This window comes from Peromyscus eremicus, chromosome 1 (assembly GCF_949786415.1).
Source record: "Peromyscus eremicus chromosome 1, PerEre_H2_v1, whole genome shotgun sequence".
Lineage (NCBI taxonomy): Eukaryota > Metazoa > Chordata > Mammalia > Rodentia > Cricetidae > Peromyscus > Peromyscus eremicus.
Window position 1 is genome coordinate 135261526 of NC_081416.1, and position 6202 is coordinate 135267727.

The window sequence follows — 6202 nt, forward strand, 5'->3', positions numbered from 1 at the left end:
AAAGGGAAGTGGGAAAGGGATCCAACTGTACTTTAGTTAAAATGCATAGAAAAGAAAGTATTCCTTTAATAATATACTCAGGAAAGGAAATCATAAAAGGATTGAATATTGTGTCTTGTTTACCTATACAAATCATATTTTCTGTGATATGTATATTGAAGGAATCATGTTCACTTACTGGAGAGCATTAATTGTTACCATGAAAAAACAATGTGTTTTTTACAGAAGTATAATGTGTGTGGGTGGCTAAAAAGATAACTTAGAAGTTAACAGTATGCTTTGCTCTTCAAGAGGACCTGTGTTCTGTTCTCAGAACCTAAGTGGTATTTTATAATCACCAGTTCTAAAGAATACAACACCATCTTCTCACTCCCATAAGCACCAGACATGAACATGGTGCACATGCCTGGTGTACATACAGGCAAACACTCACACATAAAATAAACAAATAAAATAAATTACAATACAATGTAGTAGAACTTAACGAAATAGACACTATGTCAACATTTTTAGAATAAAAATGTATGAAGTAAACTAAAATGTGCTGTGGGCTGGAGAGAGGCTGGCATCTCACCACAGTATGGTATTTTAAAATATTTTTAGAGCCGGGCGGTGGTGGCGCACGCCTTTAATCCCAGCACTTGGGAGGCAGAGCCAGGAGGATCTCTGTGAGTTCGAGGCCAGCCTGGGCTACCAAGTGAGTTCTAGGAGAGGTGCAAAGCTACACAGAGAAACCCTGTCTCAAAAAACCAAAAAAAAAAAAAAATATTTTTACATGCAAGTATATAATTCCAGTGCAAAGCTGAGAAACTTTTTAATAAAACAGTTTCATACAACTAATTTCTTAAATAATTCAGACTTGGACAGACATGTGGTATTTAAAACTGCCTAGGAAGAGCTGGAGAGCAGAATGGAAAGGGGGAAAGTTAATTATTTATATAATAATTAAAATGCAATTGAAAAATAAAAACTGAGGGTGAAGGGTAAGGGGAACACTCATCCACTGGTGGTGGCAGCACAAACTTACAGCCATTATGGAAATCTGTTTGGCCATTATTCAAGAAGCCCGTTATGGATCTACCTCAAGATCCATCTATACCATTCCTGGGCATATACCCTAATTACAGAGAATCAAAAAAATCTAAATGCAACATTTTTAATCTAAGGAATGACTACAGAAAAAGAACCTTCAAAAGACTTATGTGTGAAGATACTGTGTTTTCTTGAGAGGAGTGAGTCCTCATACTTAAAAATCACGCTTTTTCTGCCAAGTATAGAAATGGTGGGAGATAATTTTATTATTTTAGTATAGATAGAAAACCATTTATCAATTTTTTTTGTTTTTGTTTTTGTTTTTTTGTTTTTGTTTATTTTTATTTTTATTTTGCAATACAATTCAGTTCTACATATCAGCCACGGATTCCCTTGTTCTCCCCCCTCCCGCCCCCCTCACCTTCCCCCCAGCCCACCCCCCATTCCCACCTCTTCCAGGGCAAAGCCTTCCCCGCGTACTGAGATCAACCTCGTAGACTCAGTCCAAGTAGGTCCAGTCCCCTCCTCCCAGGCCGAGCCAGCGATCTTGCATAGGCCCCAGGTTTCAAACAGCTGACTCATACAATGAGCACAGGACCCGGTCCCACTGCCTGGATGCCTCCCAAACAGATCAAGCCAATCAACTGTCTCACCCATTCAGAGGTCCTGATCCCGTTGGTGACCCCTTAGCCATTGGTTCATAGTTCATGTGTTTCCATTCGTTTGGCTATTTGTCCCTGTGCTTTATCCAACCTTGGTCTCAACAATTCTAGCTCATATAAACCCTCCTCATTCTTGCTAATTGGACTCCTAGAGATCCACCCGGGGCCTCGCCATGGATCTCTGCATCCAGATCCCTCAGTAGTTGGATGAGGTTTCTAGCACGACAATTAGGGTGTTTGGCCATCCCATCACCAGAGTAGGTCAGTTCAGGCTGTCTTTTGACCATTGCCAGCAGTCTGTTGTGGGGGTATCTTTGTGGATTTCTGTGGGCCTCTCTAGCACTTTGTTTCTTCCTATTCTCATGTGGTCTTCATTTACCATGGTCTCCTATTCCTTGTTCTCCCTCTCTGTTGTTGATCCAGCTGGGATCTCCCGCTCCCCAAGCTCTCTTTCCCTCCACCCTAGCCCTTCACTACTCCCACTCATGTCCAGGCTGTTCATATAGATCTCATTCCATTTCTCTGTCATTGGGCGATCCCTGTGTCTTTCTTGGGGTCCTGTTTTCTAGGTAGCCTCCCTGGTGATGTGAGTAGCAGTCCAGTCATCCTTGTTCCACATCTAGTATCCTCCTATGAGTGAGTACATACCATGTTTGTCTTTCTGAGTCTGGGTTACCTCACTCAGGATGATTTTTTCTAGATCCATCCATTTGCCTGCAAACGTCATGATGTCATTGTTTTTCTCTGCTGAGTAGTATTCCATTGTGGATATGTACCACATTTTGTTTATCCATTCTTCAGTTGAAGGACATCTAGGTTGTTTCCATGTTCTGGCTATTACAAACAATGCTGATATGAACATAGCTGAACAAGTGCTCTTGTGGTGTGGTTGAGCATTCCTTGGGTATATGCCCAAGAGTGGTATAGCTGGATCTTGGGGGAGATGGATTCCTAATTTTCTAAAAAAGTGCCATATTGATTTCCAAAGTGGTTGTACAAGCTTGCATTCCCACTAGCAGTAGAGGAGAGTTCCCCTAGCTCCACATCCTTTCCAGCATAAGGTGTCTTCAGTGTTTTTGATCAATGTATTAAGTATTCAAGAGTAGTTCAAAGATGATAAGAGATTGCATCAAGTCATCTGGACATACTCTTTGAATTTATAAGCTCTAAAGGGTTTTACAAAGTTTCTCATTTTAGAAGGAAAGAACGGAGTGAAATAGTGTAGAGCCCAGGGCAATACAGTTCAAATCATCTGGATTATCTTGACAGGATAGAAACTGCCCTGATATAGTAAACAGTCCTAAGTATTCTTGCTCTGGGAAAGTGTTTCCTTAGGCTCCAACTTAAGTTTCCAAAACTCAGGGTTTTACTACTTTAGTTTAACCATTGGTTATGAAATTTTCACCACCTAAAAACAGGTACAGAAATAGTAAAGCAGTATCTAATTTGCTTCTCAATCTTTAAACAATTAGAATCCTAAATGAAAAGCACTTCAATAATTCATGAATGGGCCTATTATCAAATGCTGCAGAATTCATAATTTGTTATTACTAAAGTAAAATGTAAGCCCAAGGTGAGAACAGTAATGAATTCCAAGGCATAGGTTGCTGTATTGCTGGTCTTCCTTTAGCCAAGAAGGAAAAAATGATCTAACAGAGTTTTCTCATAATGATTCTGAATCTCCATGCTTACCACCAACCTACACGCAAAACTAAATCATCTTTTATACACGTAGTAAGTATACACATGAGCTGTGATGGGACTTAGCTACTGAATACAGTTAATATAATTTTGATTCACAGAATTATATTCAGTGTCTTCCTTCTGAGTTGGAGTTACGAAATCTTGAGGTACAGACTCAAGTGTCTTGAAAAATGTTCCTTTTCACAGAAAAGCACTTGGTAGGCCAAATCACTTTCTGTCACCTTTCCTGCAAAAGGTGCTAGAGATCTGTCACAAACACAGATTGTGCTACAGAGGATGACGTAAAGGAATCCTTGTCTACAGATTACTATGAAAGAGACAAAGCATCTCTGGCCTATTTCTGCAAGTGCTTGGATTCATGTGATAATTTAGTATATCCACAGATCCGTTTGATGGCTGAAAAGAGAGACTCCTCCAAAGTACCATGCCATGATGGTCTTTTAGGATACTGGAAAGCTTTGAATAAGTGATAAGGTTCAGATGCCTAGCAGTGGCTTTGGAGAAATCTTAAGAATTTTAGCTGCCAGAGGACACTATGTTATATTAGTAGAAAATTTTAATTTTCAAGCACATGGGCATGTCAAATACCCATTTCTCATGGCTTCATAACTACTGTGATCTTTATCATAGTTGATTACAATCAGTAGGTACAACCTGATAACCGAGTTTCATCAGCACCAGACTGAAGGACAGGTGAAATTGCATTAAATCCCCATGAATAAATGTTTCCTAAGTTTTCCTCATGTCTGCCAAATCCATCTGATAGATGTAGGAATTTTTACTTTGTTGGACTAAGGGAGCATGTTAGATTGTTGGCATTCAGGTAGTAAGATGGATGAAATATTTGCAAGATAAGCAGCAGGATTTTCTGTCAAACTACAAATGTTTAGATTCAAAGAAGTAACCCAAAAACTAAAATTCTGTGTCATGCATTGCTTTATTCTTGGAATGACCAGAGCATGCTGGGATCTTGAAAGATACAGATATTAAGGCTTCCAAAGGAGAGTTAAGCCTTGAAGCTCAATGGTAAAATAAATGCCTAGTATGTTCAGGTCCCTGGGTTTGATTCCTAGCATCATCATAGATCAGTCTTGAGATAAAGACTCCTGCACACACATTGATATTGTGACCAATCTAACCCTTTGCTTGTCCCATGGCAAGTGGAGTTGACTAAAATGATTATTCAATAGTATTATTATTGGAATTATCCATTCCAATAGTATTTAAATAATGAAGTCATGCTTGGTTAAAATATAACGTTGGTAAATATTTCATGTCTAAATTTAGTTTCAATTAGCATTTTAACTTCTGTACTTACACTTTGTGTTTCCCCACAATGACATATTGCAGTGCACTCCATACAAATTTGTCCTTTGCGTGGTGATCAACACCTCTCTTCAGTAAAATTTGAACAATATATTTACAATCCCATTTAACTGCATACATGAGTGGTGTTCTAGAATGACAGAGGCAACTCAATTATTTAAATGGTGAATTGTATACATTTTACCATATAAGTATAATGCCTTCATGTGTAGAATTGACCATTAACTAAGCAAACTTAAGCATCCTGAAAGCAGAGTTCAGATTCCTAAAATATGTCCAAGGCTAAAAATAGAAAACAAGCAGAAAACTTCTTAGCTCACTGTAATAGTTTATAGAGTAGAATTTGTATTTTAAATTGTTTATGGTGAATTATCTGTTTGGAGAAAACTGACTAGAAGTATAGAAAGCTTTATATGAAGAAGAATGCCATTTCCTTCCTATTCTATTGTAATATAATTCACTGTTAAATACTGACTTGCAATCTGCATAAAATGATAGCAATAATGTTATCAAGTAATTTTAATGGTAAAAATGAATGTTTTCAATTACTGATACTAATATCATGCCACATATGTAAGTTTATAACTGTCATTCATGTATCATCCTTCTCTGCACACCACCAAAAGTATTTGGAGATTAAAATGGGTTCACAAGCCAGGTGGTGGTGGCGCATGCCTTTAATCCCAGCACTTGGGAGGCAGAGCCAGGCGGATCTCTCAGCCTGGGCTACCAAGTGAATTCCAGGAAAAGGCGCAAAGGTACACAGAGAAACCCTGTCTTGAAAATCCAAAAAAAAAAAAATGGGTTCACAAGGTTGTGTGATTGCAAACTTGAAAACTTTGGAACTGACATTGTAAATGTAAACACTATCAATTCATATAAGATCATATGGCAGTCATAATAAAAATCAAAATAAGAAAAATGTCTCATTATCAAAGGGAATATGAACCTATCATTCTTTGGCATTATCATTTCATGTAACAGATACTTTTTACATATGTAACTGATGTTTTGTTGACATTTTCTAATACATTCCCATAATACATTTGAAATGAGTGATTTTTACTATTCCAGACTATTTTCAACCCAAGTAGTGTTTTAAAAATTCAAAGTGTAGTACCTTTGTTGTTCATCACATACATGAAGATTCGCACCGTGTGTGATTAGGTATCCTGCAATGCGGAGTTTCTTTTCTCGGAGTGCTAGCAGCAGAGGGGAAAACCCTCTCTGTAATGATATCAATTAATCACTCACAATACTGCATATTTCACAACTGAACTGAAAAATCTTATATGTAGTCCTATGACCATAATGTTTACCATAGACTTGTCCGTGGTAGTTTTTCCTTATCAGCCCAATGCACCTTCTAATGAGCCTCAAAATTGCAATGCTCCAACCATGCCTACAGTTGTCACAAAGTCCTCTAGGCCATTACAAAACTCACGTGAAACCCATGGACCTATGATTCCTGTCACAGA

The 6202-nt window shown here is 38.1% G+C and overlaps 1 long non-coding RNA gene across 1 annotated transcript; it reads right to left on the reverse strand.

Annotated features, from left to right (window-relative positions):
- Positions 1–4716: 4716 nt before the first annotated feature.
- LOC131902314 (uncharacterized) lies at positions 4717–5951 on the reverse strand. Its single transcript, XR_009377062.1, has 2 exons — positions 5845–5951; positions 4717–4854 (listed from the first exon to the last, which is right to left on the reverse strand). It is a non-coding gene; the product is annotated as an uncharacterized LOC131902314 (long non-coding RNA).
- Between the last annotated feature and the right edge of the window lie 251 nt (positions 5952–6202).